At 42.6% G+C, this 23223-nt stretch overlaps 1 protein-coding gene across 2 annotated transcripts in view; it reads left to right on the top strand.

Annotated features, from left to right (window-relative positions):
• Positions 1 to 23223, top strand: part of TAFA1 (TAFA chemokine like family member 1) — a 560993-nt gene that overhangs the window by 13553 nt on the left and 524217 nt on the right. The gene's annotated exons all lie outside the window — the stretch shown is intronic.

Here is a 23223-nt window from a genome sequence, read left to right as displayed (position 1 = left end):
GGCCAGGGTTCAATGGCGGGACAGGCGAGAACGAGGCAAGGTGAGGAGATTAGCGGCAGAGGAGCGGAGGGTGCGGGCTGGGCTGGAGAAGGAGAGAAGGGAGGTGAGGTAGGAGGGGGCGAGGTGATGGAGAGCCTTGAAGCCGAGGGTGAGGAGTTTCTGCCTGATGCACAGATTGATTGGTAGCCACTGGAGATTTTTGAGGAGGGGAGTAACATGCCCAGAGCGTTTCTGGACAAAGACAATCTGGGCAGCGCCATGAAGTATGGATTGAAGTGGGGAGGGGCAAGAGGATGGGAGATCGGAGAGGAAGTTGATACAGTAGTCCAGACGGGATAGGATGAGAGCTTGAACGAGCAGGGTAGCGGTTTGGATGGAGAGGAAATGGAGGATCTTGGCAATGCTGTGGAGCTGAGACCGGCAGGTTTTGGTGACGGCTTGGATGTGAGGGGTGAACGAGAGAGCAGAGTCGAGGATAACACCGAGGTTGCGGGCTTGTGAGACGGGAAGGATGGTAGTGCCATCAACAGTGATGGGAAAGTCAGGGAGAGGGCAGGGTTTGGGAGGGAAGACAAGGAGTTCAGTCTTGGACATGTTGAGTTTTAAGTGGCGGGCAGACATCCAGATGGAAATGTCCTGAAGGCAGGAGGAGATGCGAGCCTGGAGGGAGGGGGAGAGAGCAGGGGCAGAGATGTAAATTTGGGTGTCATATGCGGAAAGTTGATAGTTGATGCCATGGGAGCGAATGAGGTCACCAAGGGAGTGAGTGTAGATCGAGAACAGAAGGGGACCAAGAACTGAACCTTATATGGCCATCGAACCAGTACTAGGATAATTAGCAGATGGCAAAATGGTACATTGTCAGCACACCTAGAGAAGCAACGTGGCCTATTGGAAACAGCACTCTCTCTATCTTCAAGCCCTTCTGAAATCATATCTCCTCCAGGAAACCTTTATGACTAAGCTTTCATTCGCCCCAAGCATTTTTTCCTCCTTACTGCTTCATCCACACACTTAGTACTTAGGTTACCCACCCCAACCACACAACACTTATTTACATATCTTTTCACTGGGTTGTTCAAGCACTTAGTACAGTGTTTTGTATAAAGAAGGGGCTCAATAATACCACTGATTGTTTGCCTTATATATGTATTTTCTTTGGGACAGTGTGTGCCTGCATGTAATCATTGCTTTTTTATTGCAGAAGTCAAATGTGTTTTGTTATTTTCTTCATCAAAAAATGTGAAAGACGAATAATAATGATGGTATTTGTTAAGCACTTACTAGGTGCCAAGCACTGTTCTAAGTGCTGGGGTAGAGACAAGGTAATCAAGTCATCCCACGGGGACTCACAGTTTTAATCCCCATTCTACAGACGAGGTAACTGAGGCACAGAGAAGTTAAATGACTTTCCCAAAGTCACAGAGCTGACAAGAGGTGGAGCTGGCATTAGAACTCATGCCTTCTGACTTTCAAGCCCGTGCTCTTTCTGCTAAGCCACACTGCTTCTCAATGTAACTAACATCACCCTTTCCAACTTCAGTTTCAGGTAGCATGAAAATATAGTCCACGTTTTTAAAACTGTTGATCCCTGAAAAAGGTTGATACCTTGGTAACCATTGTCTAACAATCTTTAAAAAACAGAGCCTGAAAGGCAACAGCACCATTCAGGACAAGCCGTAGTAAGCTAGCTCGGGACTTGGGTAAAACTTTATTATCTCTTTTATCGTCTTCAGTAACACACTTCAAAAATTCTGTAAAGCATTTCTAGCAAGCAAAGTGTCAGATAAATTTTACAGTAGTGTAAGGATTTATTAATTATACTGTTCTTTTTGCCAGACTGTTGATATTCAACCACGACATTAATAGGTTGCCAAAGCAAACTAGAGTAAATTGCATTTAATGAAATTGTTGAACACAAGTAAAGATGGTTTATTTTGGTAAAGAAAGCTCTTTTTGACATACTCATTAATGTGAAAAATATGATTTGGTGGAAAGTTCATTTGTTTCGGTTATTCCTTTATGCTAATAAAAATGAAAAATATGACATTTGGAATGTTAGAATTATCATCAATAGCAACACAATTTATTATGCATGCACTGGGTTTAGAACTCTGTTCTAGGCACTATGAAGAATTTACAAAGAAGAAAGCAGGACATGGTTCCTGCGCTTGAAGAATTTACAATCTAACAAGGAAGACAGGATAATCACAAATAGACAATGTGAAAATAGACAACAAAATTTCAAGACAGGGGTTAAGAGCTAGTACAGATGCAAGTGCAAACAGCAGCAGAAGCATGCATAATTTGTAGCAGTAAAAAAAAGTGTCGGGGAAGCTCGTGTTATTCATAATGATAACGGGGCCTGTTGTCTCTGAGTCCACCCCAACAGCCAGAAGCAGTTTCTACTTGCACCCACTCCAGTTCTCCCTAACATGCCTCTTTAAGGTATATTAAGGATGTTGTTGGAAGAAGACTGGAGCAGTAGCAGCTCCACTTAATGGCCAGACCTTATCCCTGGCCTGCCTCCAACAGTTCTCCCAAAGGCACAATGTCTTGTCAATAGAGCATTTGTCAATAGAGCATTTACATCCGGATGCAGCCTAGTGTACTTATGCAGTGAGCAGGAGGGGAAATTCATTCTTATATCCAGCTCAATGGTTTACCTATATGCAGATCTCTGTGTTGCATCCTTAAGGATTCTCATTGTTCCCATCACTTGTGTTCTTCCTGACAACTGGTACCAGGAAGGGAAGAGCCACATAAAAATACAGAAGCAGCATGGCTTAGTGGAAAGAGCATGGGTTTGGAAGTCAGAGGACATGGGTTCTAATCCCGGCTCTGCCACTTGTCTGCTGTGTGACCTTGGGCAAGTCACTTCACTTCTCCGTGCCCCAGTTACCTCATCTGGAAAATGGGGATTAAAAGTGTGAGCCCCACGTGGGACAACCTGATTATCCTGTATCCACCACAGTGCTTAGAACAGTGCATGGCACACAGTAAGCGCTTAACAAAAACTATCATTATTATTATAAATATTATGGATTAGAAGTTGGGAAAGCACATTATCCTATTGATTTAAAATATCAGGACAGTTTGACATGTTTTTCATTTGAGGTTCAGCTCTGTACCACAGAGGTGTCTGTTTTTAATCTCAGGAAGCCTAGGCTTCTCAGAGTATTTGTGCAGATCTTAGTGTTTGGGCTGCTTCCCAGTTTTAGAGAGCTACTGCCCACATCTTAAAGGTCAAAGCATTCAACATCGACTCACCTTTTCTTTAAATGAAATTTTATAGCAGACCATCCACTAAATAAATGATCTCTTTTGTATTATCCTTGGATTCACCCTCCCCCAATCACTGCTCCAGCTTTCATTTCTACCTCAGTATCTATTTCTAGATGGCAGGCAAAGAAATCAGTTATGGATCAAATGAAACCATTTGTCATGGATTAATGCATGCAAATGCCTTGATGACAGCAGAAGACAAAGGCATGTAAGAGTGGTTGCTGACTTTGGGAGAAAAAAATTAATGAAGCTATGAAAACGGTGATTGCATAGAGCATTGCAATTTTAGGTGCCAAATGACTTATTTTCAAACTCTAGGAATATGGTAATAGTATTCCTCTCCCCTTTCCTTTAATTAAGCTTTGTCATAATGCACAGTGACCTCTGTTGTGGAAAAGTTGTTTTTTGGAGCTTCAGGTTTCCTGACAGCTATTATTTAAGAGGATTCTTTCCTTATTAGGCACAGACTACACTGATGGACAGAGAAGATATAACTGTGATTCACCAACTGATGAGAGGGAAAAAAAAACCTCAGCAGAGAACTCTGCTAACATGTCAATAAGCTCAACGATATCATCTGTCATTAACTTCATTAACAATATCTTGTTACTGCTGGCAGCTGTGACCCATAAGATTTCAGCTGGGAAGGAACTTTTTTTAGAATTTGTTTCTAGTACCAGACCTCCCATTTCTTCAGAATGGAGAAAAAGCTGAGGCAATTATTTTCTCAAGATAGTTAAAGAGTACAAAGTCTGTAAACAGGATTTTTTTTTGGGTCAGAGTGTATTGAAATGATGATTATTTATTTTGACTCTTCTCTATACTAGTAGATTGAGAACAAAGTGTGCTTCAGGGTCACAATAATCCAGACAATCCACTAGAGAAGCAGCGTGGCTCAGTGGAAAAGGGCATGGGCTTTGGAGTCAGAGGTCATGGGTTCAAATCCCGGCTCCACCAACTATCAGCTGTGTGACTTTGGGCAAATCACTTCACTTCTCTGTGCCTCAGTTACCTCATCTGTAAAATGGGGATTAAGACTGTGAGCCCCTCATGGGACAATCTGGTCACCTTGTAACCCCCCCAGTGCTTAGAACAGTGCTTTGCACATAGTAAGTGCTTAATAAATGTCATCATTATTATTATTATTAAATAAGAGACTACATTTAAAATGTCACAGGGATGAACATAACTGGAAATAAAATAGATAAAATAGATATTATTAATAATGGCAAATAGTAATATCTCATCAGTAGAGACAAGTTACAAAGATTTAACAAGTTCATGCTTTTTTGACCAGAACACGCTTAATAGAATTTAAACCTCCTGTCTTTCAGATTGTATCTTCCATTTGAGAAATTCCCACATAGTTGCAAAGTGCTATGTTCAAGATATAAATACTTGTACACACACACACACACACACACACACACACACCCACCCCCACCCCCCAGAGAGAGGCATTTCCTATTGTAATGCAAATGCAGCCTTTTTAGTCGGGGAGGGATTGTGGCTTTTATGGTGGATTAAGAAATAACATAAATGAGCTCATATATTAGGTCCCTAAGAATTTATGTTTTCCTCCAGAAGGAATTGGAAAAAAAATATCTTGGATACTAACTGGGCACTGATCCCACATTTAAAATAATTTTAAAGCAAAAAAGTGCTGGTTGGCAGAATGCACAATAAATAGATTATTCCATAATGTAGACTACCTTTTCACAAATTGTATTTTTATGGTTTACCCTTTTTAAGCTGTAGATATGTTGCTTTTGTCCAGCAGGCTGATACCAATGGCTAGTTTAGAATCATTTTATTACCACCCTTTGGTGGGCCCATCTATTTTCAGATCTGACCTAGTAAGTGCTCAAATTCTACTCTATTGAAAAACACCATGCAGGAAGGGGTCATACAAATAGAGCTCAGTTTTTATACTAAATATCTAAATTAAAATTTTCCTTTTTTCTTCCCCTTCCTCAAGCAGTCTAGTCATTCAAAGAGACATTAGATCAATTAATGGTATTTATTGAGTGCTTACTTTGTGCATAGCACTGTAATAATAATAATTGTGGTATTTTTTAATGGTATTTGTTAAGCATTTACTATGTGCGAATCACAGAACTAAGCACTGGGGTGGATACAAACATATCGGGTTGGACACAGTCCCTGTCCCGGTTAAGGCTAACAGTCTTAATCCCCATTTTACAGATGAGGTAACTGAGGCACAGAGAAGTGAAGTGACTTGCCCAAGGTCACACAGCAGACAAGTTGTAGAGCCAGGATTAGAACCCATGACCTCCTGACTCCCACACTTATGCTCTATCCACTACTCCATGCTGCTTACAAGTGCTGTACTGAACACAGGGGTACATACAGGATAATCAGGTCCCATAGTCGAGTTCACAAGCTAAGGAGGAAGGAGAACAGGTATTGAAACCCCATTTTGCAGATGAGGGAACTGAGGCTTAGCAAGTGACTTGACCAAGATCACATAGCAGGTACATGGCAGAACTGGGAATGGACCCAGACCCTCTGATTTCCAGGCCCGTGCTGTTTCCACTTGGTCAAGCTGTTTCCCAAAGTACTAAATGTTTGGGAGATAACAATGCCATAGAGTTAGTAGATTCATTCATTCATTCATTCAATCAGTCGTACTTATTGAGCGCTTACTGTGTGCAGAGCACTGTACAAAGCGCTTGGGAAGTACAAGTCGGCAACATATAGAGACGGTCCCTACCCAACAGAGGGCTCACAGTCTAGAAGGGGGAGACAGACAACAAAACAAAACATATTAACAAAATAAAATAAATAGAATAAATATGTACAAGTAAAATAAATAGAGTAATAAATATGTACAAATATATATACATCCCTGCCCTCAAGGAGCTTACAGTCTAATGGTATAAGCTTAAACTCTAGAGAAAAGCAAAATTTAATCATGGTTTACCTAGGAATATTCCATATTCTGTATAGAAATTACCTGAGGAAAAAAAAGTGTTTATGATTTTTTTAGATGACTTACATCTCCAAATAAATTCAAATTAAATAGATCAAACAATATTATTTATGGAGCACATACTGTGTGCAGAGCAGCGTGGCTCAGTGGAAAGAGCCGGGGTTTGGAGTCAGAAGTCATGGGTTCAAATCCCGGCTCTGCCAACTGTCAGCTGTGTGACTTTGGGCAAGTCACTTAACTTCTCTGTGCCTCAGTTACCTCATCTGTAAAATGGGGATTAAAACTGTGAGCCCCCAGTGGGGCAACCTGATCACCTTGTAACCTCCCCAGCGCTTAGAACAGTGCTTTGCATATAGTAAGCGCTTAACAAGTGCCATTATTATTATTATTATTATTATTATTATTATTATTACTAAGAGCTAGGAGTGTGCAACAAAGATAAAACACCTCATGGGAAATGAATAAGTGCTTGAATAGTAAAAGATGAAAATCAATACATACAAAAGTGCTAAAGTGACTGAATGCATAAAAGCTCAAATGGTTGGGAGAATAGGACCTGGAAAGAAGGAGAATTCAATGGGGGAAGAAGCCTCCTGAAGGTGGTGGGGTTTCAAGAGGGGCTTGAAAATGGGGAGAGCTCTGGTCTGGCAGGTTTGAACAGAGAATGAGTTCCAGGTGTGAATAAGGGGTTGAAGGTAGGAGAGTTGAGAACAAGCAGGGTAGTCAACCTTCTGTGAATTCATGGACAGCCAGTGGTAAAACCAGGCTTGCCTATTAAGCCAGTCAAAATGTTCAATCTATGAATATGTGCAGCTGCCACACCTGGGGAGTGGGTATATTAGATTGAAATAGAAGCTGCATGGCATAGTGGATTGAGCATGGCCCTGGGAGTCAGAAGGACCTGGGTTCATTCATTCATTCAATCGTATTTATTGAGCACTTACTGTGTGCAGAGCACTGTACTAAGCGCTTGGGAAGTACAAGTCGGCAACTTATAGAGACGGTCCCTACCCAACAGCGGGCTCACAGTCTAGAAGGGGGAGACAGACAACAAAACAAAACATAATAACAAAATAAAATCAATAGAATAGTAAATATGTACAAGTAAAATAAATAGAGTAATAAATCTGTACAAACATATATACAGGTGCTGTGGGGTGGGGAAGGAGGTAGAGTGGGGGGGATGGGGAGGGGGAGAGGAAGGAGGGGGCTCAGTCTGGGAAGGCCTCCTAGAGGAGGTGAGGTCTCAGTAGGGCTTTGAAGGGGGGAAGAGAGCTAGCTTAGCGGATGTGCGGATGGAGGGCATTCCAGGCCAGGGGGAGGACGTGGGCCAGGGGTCGATGGCGGGACAGGAGAGAATGAGGCACAGTGAGGAGGTTAGCGGCAGAGGAGCGAAGGGTGCGGGCTGGGCTGTAGAAGGAAAGAAGGAAGGTGAGGTAGGAGGGGGTGAGGTGATGGAGAGCCTTGAAGCCGAGGGTGAGGAGTTTCTGCCTGATGCGTAGGTTGATTGGTAGCCACTGGAGATTTTTGAGGAGGGGAGGAACATGCCCAGAGCGTTTCTGCACAAAGATGATCCAGGCAGCAGCGTGAAGTATAAATTGAAGTGGGGAGAGACAGGAGGATGGGAGATCAGAGAGGAGGCTGATGCAGTAGTCCAGACAGGATAGGATGAGAGATTGAACCAGCAGGGTAGTGGTTTGGATGGAGAGGAAAGGGCGGATCTTGGCGATGTTGCGGAGGTGAGACCGGCAGTTTTTGGTGACGGATTGGATGTGAGGGGTGAACGAGAGAGCAAAGTCAAGGATGACACCAAGGTTGCGGGCTTGTGAGACGGGAAGGATGGTAGTGCCCTCAACAGTGATGGGAAAGTCAGGGAGAGGGCAGGGTTTGGGAGGGAAGATAAGGAGTTCAGTCTTGGACATATTGAGTTTTAAATGGCGGGCAGACATCCAGATGGAGATGTCTTGAAGGCAGGAGGAGACACGAGCCTAGTTCTAGTCCTAGTTCTGGTCCTGCCTCTGCCATCTATCTGCTTTGTGACCCTGGGCAAGTCACTTCATGTCTCTGTGTCTCAGTTTCCTCACCTGTAGAAATGGAGATTAAGACTATGAGCCCCAAGTGAGACATGTGTCCAATCTGGTGATTTCGTATCTTCCCCAGCATTAAGTACAATACCCGATACATATTATATGCTTAAAATGTACATCTACACCCACTCCCTTGAGATCTCATCTGCTCCTGTTGGTTCAACTACCACCTCTTTGGAGATGAGTCCCAAATCTACATCACCAGCCCTGATCTCTCTCCCTCTTTAAAGTCTTGCATTTCATCCTGCCTTCAAAACATCTCTACTTGGATGTCCCACCATCACCTCAAATTTATCATGTCTAAAGCAGAATTCCATATTTTCTCACCCAAACTCTGTCCTCCCCCTGACTTTTCCATCTCTGTTGATGGCACCATCATTCTTCCTGTCTCACAAGCCCATAACCTTGGCATTATCCTTGACTCCTCTCTCTTATTCAACCCACATGTTCCTTCTGTCCTGGCTCTGCCACTTGTCAGCTTTGTGACTTTGGGCAAGTCACTTCACTTCTCTGTGCCTCAGTTACCTCATCTGTAAAATGGGGATTAAGACTATGAGCCCCATGTGGGACAATCTGATTACCTTGTATCTACCCCAGTGCTTAGAATAGTGCTTGGCGCATAGTAAACTTAACAAATACCATTATTATTATTCATTAAAATCACTAGAATCCACTCTTACCTCTCCATATGAAATGCTACCATGTTCATCCGAGCACTTATTCTAGCCTACGCTGAATACTGTATCAGCCTCCTTGCTTGGCCTCCCTGACTCCTGTCTCTCTCCACTCCAATCCGTACTTTGCTCTGCTGCTCGTATAATTTTTCTGCAAAAACATTCAGTCCATGTCTCCCGACTCCTCAAGAACCTCCAGTTGTTGCCCATCCATCTATACACCAAACAGAAATTCCTTACTTTTCCTTACTTTAAAACACTCAATCACCTTGCCCCTTTCCACCTCACCTCACTACTACACTAATAACCCAGCCTGCACACTTGGGTCCTCTAATGCCAACCCAAGCACCCTACCTCATTCTCCCCTATCTCGCCGCTGACCTCTCACCCTTGACCTGCCTCTGGCCAAGAACACCCTCCTTCTTCATAGCTGACAGACCGTTACTCTCCCCACCTTCAAAGGCACATCTCCAAGAGGCCTTCGCTGACTAAACCCTCATTTCCTTTCCTCCCACTCCCTTCTGTGTTGCCCTGATTTGCTCCCCCTCTAGACTGCAAGCTTGTTATATTGTACTCTCCAAAACTCTTAGTAAGAGAAGCAGCGTGGCTCAGTGGAAAAAGCACAGGCTTTGGAGTCAGAGGTCATGGGTTCAAATTCCAGCTCCACCACTTGTCAGCTGTGTGACTTTGGGAAAGTCACTTCACTTCTCTGGGCCTCAGTTCCCTCATCTGTAAAATGGGAATGAAGACTGTGAGCGCCCCCTGGGACAACCTGATCACCTTGTAACCTCCCCAGCGCTTAGAACAGTGCTTTCCACATAGTAAGTGCTTAATAAATGCCATTATTATTATTATTACAGTGCTCTGCACCTAGTAAGTGCTCAGTGAATACGATTGATTGATCAACAAATACCATGGAAAAAGTATAGTAACCATAATTATAGTATTTGTTAAGTGCTTACTTTGTGCCAGGCACTGTACTAACTGCTGGGGTGGATACAAGGAAATCAGGTTGGACACAGTCCCTGTCCCATGTTGGGCTAACAGTCTCAATTCCCATTTTTACAGATGAGGTAACTGTGGCACAGAGAAGTGAAGGAACTTACCCAAAGTCACACAGCAGACAAGTGGCAGAACAGGTGTTAGAACCCATCACCTTCTGATTTACAGGCCTGTGCTCTATCCACTACACCATGCTGCGTCTCTATATTGTGCTGTAGCATTTTTCCTAGTCTCTCAGTTCCTGCAACAGCTTTAGTTTGCTGCTTCCATCAAAGATTGTGGGCATTTGGTCTTTGAATTTCATTTGAGGAGTGGAATTTCAGTAGATCATTTTTTGACCTGACCCAACAAGACTTGATCTGTATTTTGCTTTTAAATAGCACATTATTTAAATCAGTTGAAGATTCCAAAAGGCTTTATAAGCACACACATATACAGTTACAGATACTTGAACAGTATGGATATTCTTGCCTTGGGGTAAACTTGCACTTGGGAGAGTACAATACAATAGAGATGGTAGACACAATCTCTGCCTTCAGGGAGTTTACAATCTCATGGATATCTGTCTTTTTTTTGTTCTTTGTTATAAGAATGGCACTTAAGTGGGTGGTAGAACTGTTCTAATGAGCACACTGCTACTGGTAAGTATTGGCTGATAAGTGCATGTCTAACTATTGTCTGCTGGCCATGAAATCTGATGCCTACAGTGCCTGGTGCTGTTTTTATTTCTGCCTCTTGGTGTCAAGATTTTCTAAACCTCTATGTGTTAAAAGAATAATTTCATTTCTAAGGGCTGAATTTCAGGTTGATCTATAATCTTCTGCTACTGTCTCCCAGCTATATAAACCTGTCATATTATTTCTGGCTTTTGCTTCATGAGTCTTTGAACCATTTCTTCTGTTCAACATGTTTACAGTCCCTATCACTTCACCATACAACTGCTGTTTGGGCATCCTGCTGTGGTACACTCTCCCTACGTATCCTGTTCATTCATTCATTCATTCATTCATTCATTCAATCATATTTATTGAATGCTTACTGTGTGCAGAGCACTGTACTAAGCACTTGGGAAGTTCACATTGGCAACATATAGGCTCACAGTCTAGAAGAAATGGGCTCATAGTCTAGAATGTTCTAAGAGCAGAACATTGACCTTGTTGGATCAAATACATTCCAATCAATGGTATTGACTGAGCACTTACTGTTGCAGAGCACAGTACTGAGCACTTGGGAGAGTACAATATAATAGAGGTGGTAGACACAATCTCTGCCTTCAAGGAGTTTACAATCTCATGGATAACTATCTTTTTTTTTGTCTTGGTTATAAGAATGGCACTTAAGTGGTTGGTAGAACTGTTCTAAAAGTCAGGTTTGGCAGTTATCTAAATTTGCATAGAAGATTGACATTGCAAGTAGTCTATAAATTGGGTCTGAAGCTTGATTTTATATGTCGGTTCCACATAGTGGGACACATAATCTGTCTCCAAAAGAATATGCTAACCTTCTATATTCAGTTTTCTATTTCTTTGGTTATCCTTGCATTGTTGGAGAATGTACTACATAGGTAGCAGAATTCAGTGCTATCAACTCAGTGGGTGATGAAGCTCTTTGATTGTGTTTGCCAGGTATAATAATTATGGTATTTGTTAAGCGCTTACTATGTGCCAAGCACTGTTCTAAGCGCTGGGGTAAATACAGGGTAATCAGGTTGTCCCACGTGAGGCTCACAGTCTCAATTCCCACTTTACAGATGAGGTAACTGAGGCACAGAGAACTGAAGTGACTTGCCTAAGGTCACACAGCAGACAAGTGGTGGAGCCAGGATTAGAACCCATGACCTCTGACTCCCAAGCCCGTGCTCTTGCCACTAATCCAGGCTGTTGGTACATTACTTTGGTCATCTTCAGGAATAAACACCAGCATGTAGATCCAAACACTTTCAGTGACACTCCTAGCCTCTTGAATTGGAAGAGATTCCCAGAAGATTGGAATTTTCCTGTGACAGCAGCTTCCAGAGTCCTTGCTGTGTTATCAAGAATAGAAGTGTAGGTTTAATAAGACTGAACTTAATACAGAGTCCTGCTTTTCTCTGTTGGTAGTGGGGAATACATTAGACAAAGTTCCTTCAATTCTAATGCAAGTGACCATACCATCATGAAATAACCTTAGCATCTTGAAAGACTTGCTGGCAGTAGACAATTTTAGTAGTTGCTGATGGTGTCAAATGTTGTATAGGACTTGATGTTGATCCTTGGACTCCCACATTTGATGGGATGATCATGCCCACTGTGTGACAGTGTTGACTGAGGTCGCATTGAGATTCTGGGACTGCAAGAGAAATGATGTTTTTCAATAACCAAGATATTACTAACCATGGAGTGCAAAGAGATTACTCGGTAGATCCTGCAACTTCTTCTTTCTTCTTGAAGATGGTGGCTTTTTTGAGATTGTGTAAAATTTCAAACGTTGAGGGAAAAAACTCATAAAGATGTCCCTGGAGTCATATCATCAGCTCCAGGAGTTTCATCATTCATCATGGATTTAATTATGGTAGTTTCTTCAGCAGTGGAAAAAGACAGAGAATGTACGCATAAAACTTCCCTCCTTGTTTCACACTTTCTCTTCCCTAATTCTGTAAATGTTTTAGAGCCTCATGTAGACCTCGGGCTACCTTGGGGCTGGAGAGAGAGTCGGGAAGGAAGATGGGTCCCAGAAAGTGTGGTAGCTGGGGCATCACTGTGGGGATCATTCTCAATATTTCTGTGAAATGATGATCCATTTACTAAAGAATTTTGTAGCAGAATTACAAATCCAATAGGCTGTTGGGACACAAACACCTAGGCCTACATATACCAGGCCTTGTCCCCACCCACTGGAAGTGAGTTTGGGGCTGTTGAGTTATCTTTTGGGTTTCAGGCTAGTCCATGACCCTGAAACTCAACTTGGACTAGGGCTCAGATTTTCATCCATGTAGGGATCTCTCTCTCTCTCTCTCTCTCTCTCTCTCTCTTCCCTCCCCCCCCCCCCCAACACACACCTTTGTGGTATTGGTTAACCACTCTCTATGTGCCAAGCACTGTTCTAAGTTCTTGGGCAGATATGGGTTAATCAGGTTAGACACAGTTCATGTCCCACAGGGGCTCACAGTCTTAATCCTCATTTTACAAATGAGGTAACTGAGGCCCAGAGAAGTGAAGTGACTTGCCCAAGGTCACACAGCAGACAAGTGGTGCAGCCTGAATTACAGCATGGGCCTGAGAGTCAGAAGGATGTGAGTTCTATCTGCTAGTCCATGCTTCTCTTTCCCTCTCTCTCTCTCCAAGTATCTAGCTTTCTCTATGTCTCTCTCTCTCCTTTTCCTTTTCTTCTCTCTTTTATCTTTTTCTTCTCTCCTTTCTACAGTTATCTCTCTATTTCTCACCATAAAAAGATAGACATAAAAATATCTACACAATATTTACATACTCACACATATATAGCAGCAGTTTGAGAAAGTAATGCTTAGTTGTGCAGTACTTTAACAAGGCCCAAAGTATGGTAAAGTTACTTTCAAATTTCCAAAAAAACGGATAGCATTTCTTATAATTTTCTACATTTCACCATTGACCCAGATGTTGTTTTGCTAAAAAAAAAAATGGTGTTCAACCATTTCCCTGCCTCTCTGATCTCATACATATCTCCTCTTCAACCAACTTGCTCAGCTATTCCTATCTTTACCTTCTCTCTGTCCTCACAGCTGGGGGTTGTACTGTCACTTTCAATGTCTGACATATCCTGAATGATCTAACTCAAAGTCAAGACTCTCTCATATCTTTCTTTAAAAAGCAATGGAAATTACTTTTTGTAACAGGTTTATATACAAAGCAAATATATGGTCACTGTAGTTTGTATTCTCTTTGCAATTTTTTCAGATATTTTCTCCTCATAAGAACTTTCTCCATTCTACCTCAGTTTCATTCTCTTGCTGACTGTGGAGTGAAATTGTGATGTGGTGCTTGTGTCAATGGCTATTAGAGCCATGACTTTCCTTATATGATATGCTGTAACACAGGTAATATTACTTTGCTTGAGGATCAAGGTGGTCAAGATTAGTGGGGAAGGAAAAAGCACCTGGCAGCAAAGGATTTAGAAAATTAGCAAATGTAGAGCAAAAATCTGGGTAGTAAATGAAGGTTAAGTATTTTTAGGATTTATTGTGATAGGTTTTCAGTTTTTCCCTACCAAGAAATCTTGTATATATCTCTCTGAGGGAGGATAGCTTCATTAAGTGTTTGAATAGTTACAAAATATGGAAGTACTGTGAGTGAGTTGACCTTTAGTTTAGAGATAGTACTACTAATGGTCAACTGAATCTGTGAATCTAAGTTTCTTAGAGAGAATCTCTTGCACACAATAACATATGTTTGCACATATTGCAAACATAACAGATTCAAACCTCAGTTGGATTAAGTATGATAATGAAAATGATGCTTCACATTTATGGTGTCCCTCTCAGTGTTCCTATTCAAAGGTTTGGCAAAATTTATCCACTATAACAATATAACAATCCTTTTAACACATTTTTGGCGGCAGACTAGACAGTAATATTATACTCTTCCGAGAGTTTAGTACAGTTGCACTCAGGAAGCACTCAATAAATATAATTGATTGATCGATTGAATGGAGAACAAAATACACATCAGATGGAGGTGAGGTAGCTTCAGGGACAACTACAGCACACTTTTTTTATGGTATTTGTTAAGCGCTTACTATGTGCCAGGCACTGTACTAAGCACTAAGGTAGATACAAGCCAATCAGATTAGACGCAGTCCATGTCCCACATGGGGCTCACAGTCTTAATCCCCATTTTACAGATAAAGGTAACTGAGGCCCAGAGAAGTGAAGTGAAATAACTAACCCAAGGTTACATAGCAGACAAGTGGTGGGGTAAGGATTAGAACCTAGGTGCTTCTGACTCTCAGTACTCTATCCACTAGGCCACACTTAGAAAGGAAGGTGAATATATGTTTTGCTACACATTCAATTGTTACATAATACAGGTAGTAGTAGAGAAGGAATAGTATATACTGGGTATCCACTGACTGCAAGCATCTGGGAAAGTACATTAGAAGCATAAGGCATGTTCTCTGCCCAAAAGAGTTTATGTTTGTTGATTAACTTATTGACAAAGCTAGAAATGTCTGTTGTGTGAGAAACAACACTGCCTACTGAAATGAGGTTTTCTTACTGCACCTGTGTGAAATGCTAAATTTCCTCATTTAGTGTTGCTCTCACAATTTACCTTAGAATGTTTAGATGAACAATATGTTGTAGATGGAAAAGCTATTGTTGCAACTCTATTAACTATTATTCAGTTGTTTATATATTATTTTATTATCATTTTATGTATTATTTATATTATTATGTTATTTTATTGTTTATAGATTCTATTATTAGTTGTTTATTATTTTATTATACATTGTTTATTTTGTTTATATCCTTACCACTTGTGTATATACGTTCATTCAATTTCACATTTGTGCATTTTGATTACTCCACCCATTATTCGGGAACCTCCAGTCCTTGCCCATCTACCTCCACATCAAAAGGATCTCCTTATCATCAGTTTTAAAGCACTCAATCACCTCTCTCCCTCCTAATTAACCTCACTGATCTACTACACCCGAACCAGAACCAGTGCACACTATTCCTTTAATGCTAACCTACTCACTGTACCTTGATCTTGTCTATCCTACAGCCAATTCCCTCCTCGTACATGTCTGACAGTCCACCTCTTCAAATTACATCTTCTCCAAGAGGCTGTCCCAGACTAAGCCCTTTTTTCCCCATCCACCCTCCCCTCTGCCTGGACTATGTATTGGCTGTGTACCTATTAAGCACTTTGATTCTCACTCTAGCCCCACAGTACTTACTTAGATATTGATTCACTCTAATATTTCTCCTATCTGTGATGTATTTTCATGTCTGTCTCCTTCTGTAGACTATAAGCTCCCTGTGGGCAGGGACTGAGTCTACCAACTCTGTTGTATTTTACTTTTCCAAGTGGTTAGGATAGTGCTCTGTACATAGTAATAATAATAATATTATTGACCTTGTTCCCTCCTACCTCATCTCGCTACTCTCCCACTACAACCCAGCCTGCACACTTCATTATTCTAATGCTAGCCTTCTCACTGTACCTTGATCTCATCTATCTTGCTGCCCACTCCTTCCCACCTCCTGCCTCTGTCCTGGAATGCCATCCCTTCTCAAATCTGACAGACAATTACTCCCACCCCACCCCACTTCAGAGCCTTATTAAAGGTACATCTCTTCCAAGAGGTCTTCCCTCACTAAGCCCTCCTTTCCTCTTCTCCCACTCCATTCTGTGTTGCCCTGACTTGCTCCCTTTATTCATCCCTCCCTCCAAGCCTCACAGCACTTATGGACATATTTGTAATTTATTTATTTATATTAATGTCTGCCTCCCCCTCAAGACTGTAAGCTTGATAGTGGTAGGTAGGGAATGTGTCTGCTTATTGTTATAGTGTACTCTCCCAAGTACTTAGCACAGTGCTCTGCACACAGTAAGTGCTCAGTAAATATGATTGAATGAACTTGCCCAAGGTGACAAAGCAGATAAGGGTCAGAGCCAGGATTAGAATCCAGGTCCTTTGAACTCCCAGGCCCATTCTCTATCCACTTGGACATGCTGCTTCTCAATGCCAGCCCACTCAGGCTTCTAAACCAAGGCATTCTTTTGTGTCCTTACTGAACAATGATAATAATACTGGTATTTGTTAAACGCTTACTATGTACCAAGCACTGAACTAAGCACTGTGATAGATACAAGATAATCAGGTTCCACATGGTCTCACAGTCTAAGAGGGAGCATAGGTGTCGAATCCCCATTCTACAGAGAAGGAAACTGAGGCCTAGAGAAGTTAAGTGACTTGCCCATGGTCACACAGGAGGGATGTGGCAGAGCCGGTATTAGAACCCAGGTCCTGAAAGGGAGAAAAACCCTGACTCCACCTCCCACTCTATTAAACCCATTAAAGTCACTGTTTAGCTTGGCTAAGTCACAGTCCTTCAATTTTTGCCCTGCAGGTTTCCAAGGGAAGAGAAGTTGGTGGGTTGGACCACCAGAATGGAGCAGTAGTAAGTCTCCCTTTTTGTTGCAGTGCTCTTCACAGGATGCTCTGCCCACATCTGAGGCATTATTTCTGCCCTTATGGTTGTTGAACACTCTGAGCTTGGACTGTGATGATTCTCTCCTCTAGGAACTTGGAGCCCTGACTAGAGGGAAGGATGAGACGGGGGAGCTTCTGCTGTCTCAGAAAGCATAGTGCCTTTTCTAGTTCAACATATGTCACTGCCCTGATTGCTAAAGGCTTTTGAGTGCTTTTTCCTTCTGTTCATGTTAACAGAAGCAATGGTAGTTAATAAAATTCACAAAGCGAGAGACCTTCCACCTAGTGATGAGGAGCAGCAAAGAAAGCATCATGGTCTAACAATGATTACACTTACCAGAAACAAAATGCAATCCCACTCACCAATATACATTCAGATTTGTCAAAATACATGGAACCTTATAACAAAAGCAGTTCCGTACTAAAAGTTCCTTAGAGATAAATCCACCCCCAAATATATTTACATTTTTCTCCCAGAAAAGGCCAATGTAAACTCTTAAATTGGTGAATATAAAGCAGGATAATGCTCTGCGGGAAGCTTTAGGTCAATCAATCAATCAATCAATCATATTTATTGAGCGCTTACTGTGTGCAGAGCACTGTACTAAGTGCTTGGGAAGTACAAGGAGGTAAGGTGGGGGGGATGGAGAGGAGAAGGAGGGGGAGAGGAAAGAGGGGGCTCAGTCTGGGAAGGCCTCCTGGAGGAGGTGAGCTCTCAGTAGGGCCTCGAAGGGAGGAAGAGAGCTAGCTTGGCGGATGTGGGGAGGGAGGGCATTCCAGGCCAGGGGGATGACGTGGGCCGGGGTTCAACGGCGGGACAGGTGAGAATGAGGCACGGTGAGGAGATTAGCGGCAGAGGAGCAGAGGGTATGGGCTGGGCTGTAGAAGGAGAGAAGGGAGGTGAGGTAGGAGGGGGCGAGGTGATGGAGAGCCTTGAAGCTGAGGGTGAGGAGTTTCTGCCTGATGCTTAGGTTGATTGGTAGCCACTGGAGATTTTTGAGGAAGGGATTAACATGCCCAGAGCATTTCTGGACAAAGACAAACCAGGCAGCTGCGTGAAGTATGGATTGAAGTGGGGAGAGACAGGAGGATGGGAGATCGGAGAGGAGGCTGATACAGTAGTCCAGATGGGATAGGATGAGAGTTTGAACGAGCAGGGTAGCAGTTTGGATGGAGAGGAAGGGGCGGATCTTGGCAATTTTGTGGAGTTGAGACTGACAGGTTTTGGTGACGGCTTGGATGTGAGGGGTGAACGAGAGAGCGGAGTCGAGGATGACACCAAGGTTGCGGGCTTGTGAGACGGGAAGGATGGCAGTGCCGTCAACAGTGATAGGAAAGTCAGGGAGAGGGCGGGGTTTGGGAAGGAAGACAAGGAGTTCAGTCTTGGACATGTTGAGTTTTAGGTGGTGAGCAGACATCCAGATGGAGATGTCCTGAAGGCAGGAGGAGATGCAAGCCTGGAGGGAAGGAAAGAGAGCAGGGGCAGAGATGTAGATTTGGGTGTCATCAGCGTAGAGATGATAGTTGAAGCCGTGGGAGCGAATGAGGTCACCAAGGGAGTGAGTGTAGACCGAGAACAGAAGGGGACCAAGAACTGAACCTTGAGCAACCCCTACAGTAAGGGGATGGGAGGGGGAGGAGGAGCCTGCAAATGAGACTGAGAATAAATGACCGGAGAGATAAGAGGAGAACCTGGAGAGGATGGAGTCTGTGAAGCCAAGGTTGGATAGTGTGTTGAGGAGAAGGGGGTGGTCCACAGTGTCGAAGGCAGCTGAGAGGTCGAGGAGGATTAGGATAGAGTATGAGCCAAGATACATTTTACTAAACTGGAGGTTCAATTTAAACAAATCATTCAGCATCTTGTAAACAGGCAAGATGAGAGGAAGAATATGCACTCTCAAAGGATGCCTTTTCAAGAAATGGACTCTTAGAAGAGACAACTTCAAAGATCGGTTCCTTATGCCTTTTAAAAAAGTCGTACTGTGGGTAAAACTGTTCTTGTCATTTGACTTGTTACATTATATATGCTTCTTGACTACTCCTGCTACAAATGAACAGCACAATAACCCATTAACCATTTTCAATGTTATACTGAATTTTAAGATGTAGCGTCTACGGTACACTTACCTTATTGTACTGATATTTTGCGTAGTGGTGGGGAGAGCTGTCACAAACTAAAAGTCTTTGAAAAATGAAAGTTAAAGATAATTAGCCAGATGACAGAATTCCCAACCTGGAATCAGTGGCAGAACCAGAGAAGGGAAACAGGAAAGTTGCCTCAGATGAAGGTGACAAGGCAGCCACTCAAAAGGACAGTCCACAGCCTGTCTCATAGTAATCAATCATACTTATTGAGTACCTACTGTGTGCAGAGCAGTGCACTAAGTGCTTAGGAGAGTACAGTGTTACAGACTTGGAAGACATGTTCCCTGCCCACAATGAGTTTACAGTTTAGAGGGCTTTTTCCCCTGTTCTACAATTCTTTCCCTTCCCCTAGTCTTCTGTGGAAGAAAAGGTTGTGAAGATTGAAGGTCTTCAGATTTGCAACCTGCCCTGAGGCCCTTGGGAACAGGTTCTCAGAAGGGTCAGTACTAGATATTTGGTGGCCCCGGGGCAAACCATTTAAATTCAAATCCCTAATTCTGGATAAAGATCAGAACTGCTTCCAGCTGGGCCACTTCTGACATGGGTGGTGGGGAGGTGATAATTAAGGAGTGAAGTGTCATGCTGGTGCAATAGTTCCCCTCCTTAAACAGATCCCAATCCAGACCAAATCTGGGACCTCTCACTTCTTGAAGCCCTGCACTAGAATTTCCCTCAACTGATGGTTCCTCGGTATTGGTGACCCTGGGATACTGCCTGCCTCTCTTACCCCCTTAAACAAGCTCTAATTCCTGGGTTGGCAGCAGTCTGTGGGGCTTTTGATACTATGAATATTCCAGGAATTGCTCTATAAAGCAGCCATGATACATAGACAGGGCTGTGGGCCAGAGCTTTACTGCCTTTACATTTCTGCTCTGCTGGCCCAGGAAACTACCCTAAGATATTCTCCTTGAACACTGTGGTCAGTCTCAGGCCAGAAGGTCTCCAGATTTTCCCCTCTGCCTGCCTCTGTGGCAGTGCTGGGGGGAGTGGGGGGAAAGAAAAATTTGGTCAAATAAAGAGTGAGAGCTTCATGGGACGAAGCACCAGCTCACACTAGTTTCTTCCCTCTTCCTTGGAAGGATCATGCATGGTGCAGCATGCAGGGTGGGAAGGCCACAGAACTGTCACCTGCTTGATCCCTGTTTGCCATCCTAGAACAGGGATCTTTTTGAATAAACAGACTTCTAGTCTCTGAATTCCATATCAATCAGTCAATCAGTAGTAATTTTTGTACACTTACCTTGGGCAGAGTTTTGCAGAGAACAATAACAAAAGGCACTATATCTGCCCTCAAGAAGCTTATGATGGAAGAGATGGGAAGACATACATTATTTGCAAATAGTGGAAGCAGAGGAGACTCTAAACTTCCCCTCAAGACTGTAGGCTTCTTATAGGCAGGGAATGTGTCTACCAACTCTGTTTTACTGTACTCTCCCAAGCACTTAGTACAGCACTCTTCTCACAGTAAATGCTCAATAAACACGACTGATTGATTGAGAACAAGAATATAATGGTGTTAAAAGATCCAGCTTGGCCTAGTGGAAAGTGCATGGGCCTGCAAGTCAGAAGACTTGGGTTCTAATTCCAGCTCCGCCACTTACCTCCTGTATGATTCTGGGGAAGTCATTTAATTTTTCTGTGCCTCAGTTTCCTCATCTATATAATTGGGATTAAATACCTATTTCCCTCCGCCCCCCATTAGACTTAGACTGTGAGCCTATGTGGGACAGGATATATGTTCAACGTGATTATTTTGTATCTATCCCAGCACTTATTACAGTGCTTGGCATACAGTGAGCACTTAAAATGCTACAATTATTATTATTATGCAGAGGAAAGCTTACCCTTTACTCCTGATTAGCATAAACATTCCTGCTAGACAAGTAGTATTTATAAGGAATGAGGGTAATGTGGAGTTTTCCCAAAGCCCAAAGGAAAACTCTGAAAATCATTTGAAGAGCTATGAGACTCTGATTAAACATTTGCTAACAAATGCAATTTTAATCAAGGATACAATTGCAAAGAATGTAGGAGAATGATCAAATGGAGTTTCACCAACTGAGATTTATCACTACAGATACAGGGATTGATGAAGAAAGAGGTCTGGAAGCAAAATGTCAAGAGCCACTTTCTCCCAACAGTGCCATAGCAGGCAACAGTGAAAGGAGGTTTGGAGTTTGACCTATCCCTTTGAAAGTCTTAGTGGTCCCAGGCAGAAAAGAAAAACCCCTCCCAGAAAACCCCAGTTGCTGTTGAGAAATGTAGGCAATCAAATCTCTTTGCTTCCTGGAATATGTAGTTTTCTCCTTTTTTTCCCTGTAGTTCCTTGCCAGCTTTTAACAAGACCTTTGATTGGAGGGTTGGAAAGCACATAAACATTACCCAGAGACAGGCAGTAGTAAAAGCATGGAAAGACATAACATGAATAAACATAAGCACTGCAGATGGGTATAAATTGCATTGATATTGACTATGGCTATTGTGCTGGCATAGTATGTGTTGGGAATTAATATGGGAAGGCTTCCTGGAGGAGGTAGGATTTTTCTTTTTCCCTAGGAAGGTTTGAAGATGGGGGGAGTTGTGGTCTGGCATATTGGAAGGGAGTGAAGTTTCCAGAAGAGGGAATGGAGTGAAGATGAGATTGGAGGCTAGATCATCGAGAGTGAAGTACAGTTAGAAGATGAGCTTAGGAGGAACGAAGCATGCTGTCTGGGGAGCATTGGGAAATGAAAGTCGGTGTGTAAAATGGATGAATGTTGGAGAAAAAACTTGGAATCAGGTAAGGTACCAATGCTTGATGAAGAAGGAAATGGGTAGCCACTGGAGATTTTTTGACAATTTGAGAAACACGTGCCAAATGACATTTCAGGAAGGTGATCTGTGCAGTAATTCATTCGTATTTATTGAGCACTTACTGTGTGCAGAGCATTGTACTAAGCACTTGGGAAGTACAAGTTGGCAACATATAGAGATGGTCCCTACCCAACAATGGGCTCAGAGTCTAGAAGGGGGAGACAGACAACAAAACAAAACATGTATACGTGTCAAAATCGTCGGAACAAATAGAATTATAGCTATATGCACATCATTAACAAAATAAATAGAATAGTAAATATGTACAAGTAAAATAAATGGAGTAATAAATCAGTACAAATATATACAAGTGCTGTGGGGAGGGGAAGGAGGTGGGGGGGCAGGGATGGGGAGGAGGAGAGGGAAAAGGGGGCTCAGTCTGGGAAGGCCTATGTAGTGTAGATTGGAAGCGGGAAAGACTGGAGGCAGAAGCAGTATTCTAATTGTGATGTGAAAAGAGCTAGAACCAGGGTGGCGGCCATTTGGATTGAGAGGTAAAGTTGAGTTGGGAAATGTCGTTGAGGAGAAAGGTCATGTTCAATCAATCAGTCAATCAATGAGTACCTGCTGGGTGCATTCAGAGCACTGTACTAAGTGTTTAGGAATGCATAATGAAACATAGATTCCTCCCTGTGACAAATTTACAGCTAATGGAAGAGAGGGAAATATGGATGGTTTACAAATAGCGGGAGCAGGAGGAGAAACAAAGATACACCTGGCACTATTAGGAGTATGGAAAGATGAATAAATTAATCCTGTATATTAATTGATAAATGCCTACATACTAAAGTTGACTGTGCAGATAACACAACCTGGGCCGGTGGAAATTAGTCATCCATAGCCAGATTGCTTTATTTCTAGAACGGGAGTAATCCAAAGCACTATAATCATCATTTTTGGTCACTGAGGAGCTCTGTGGCCTAGTGGAAGAAGCGTGGACCTAGGAGTCAGAGGATCTGCATTTTAATTCTGGCTTTGCCACTTGTGTGCTGTGTGACTTTAGGCAAGTCACTTGGCTTCTCTGTGCCTCAGCTACCTCATCTGTAAAATG

Source organism: Tachyglossus aculeatus, chromosome X1, assembly GCF_015852505.1.
Source record: "Tachyglossus aculeatus isolate mTacAcu1 chromosome X1, mTacAcu1.pri, whole genome shotgun sequence".
Classification (NCBI taxonomy): Eukaryota; Metazoa; Chordata; class Mammalia; order Monotremata; family Tachyglossidae; genus Tachyglossus; species Tachyglossus aculeatus.
Note: the sequence above shows the minus strand (reverse complement) of the source record. Positions and strands in the feature narration are given on the sequence as shown.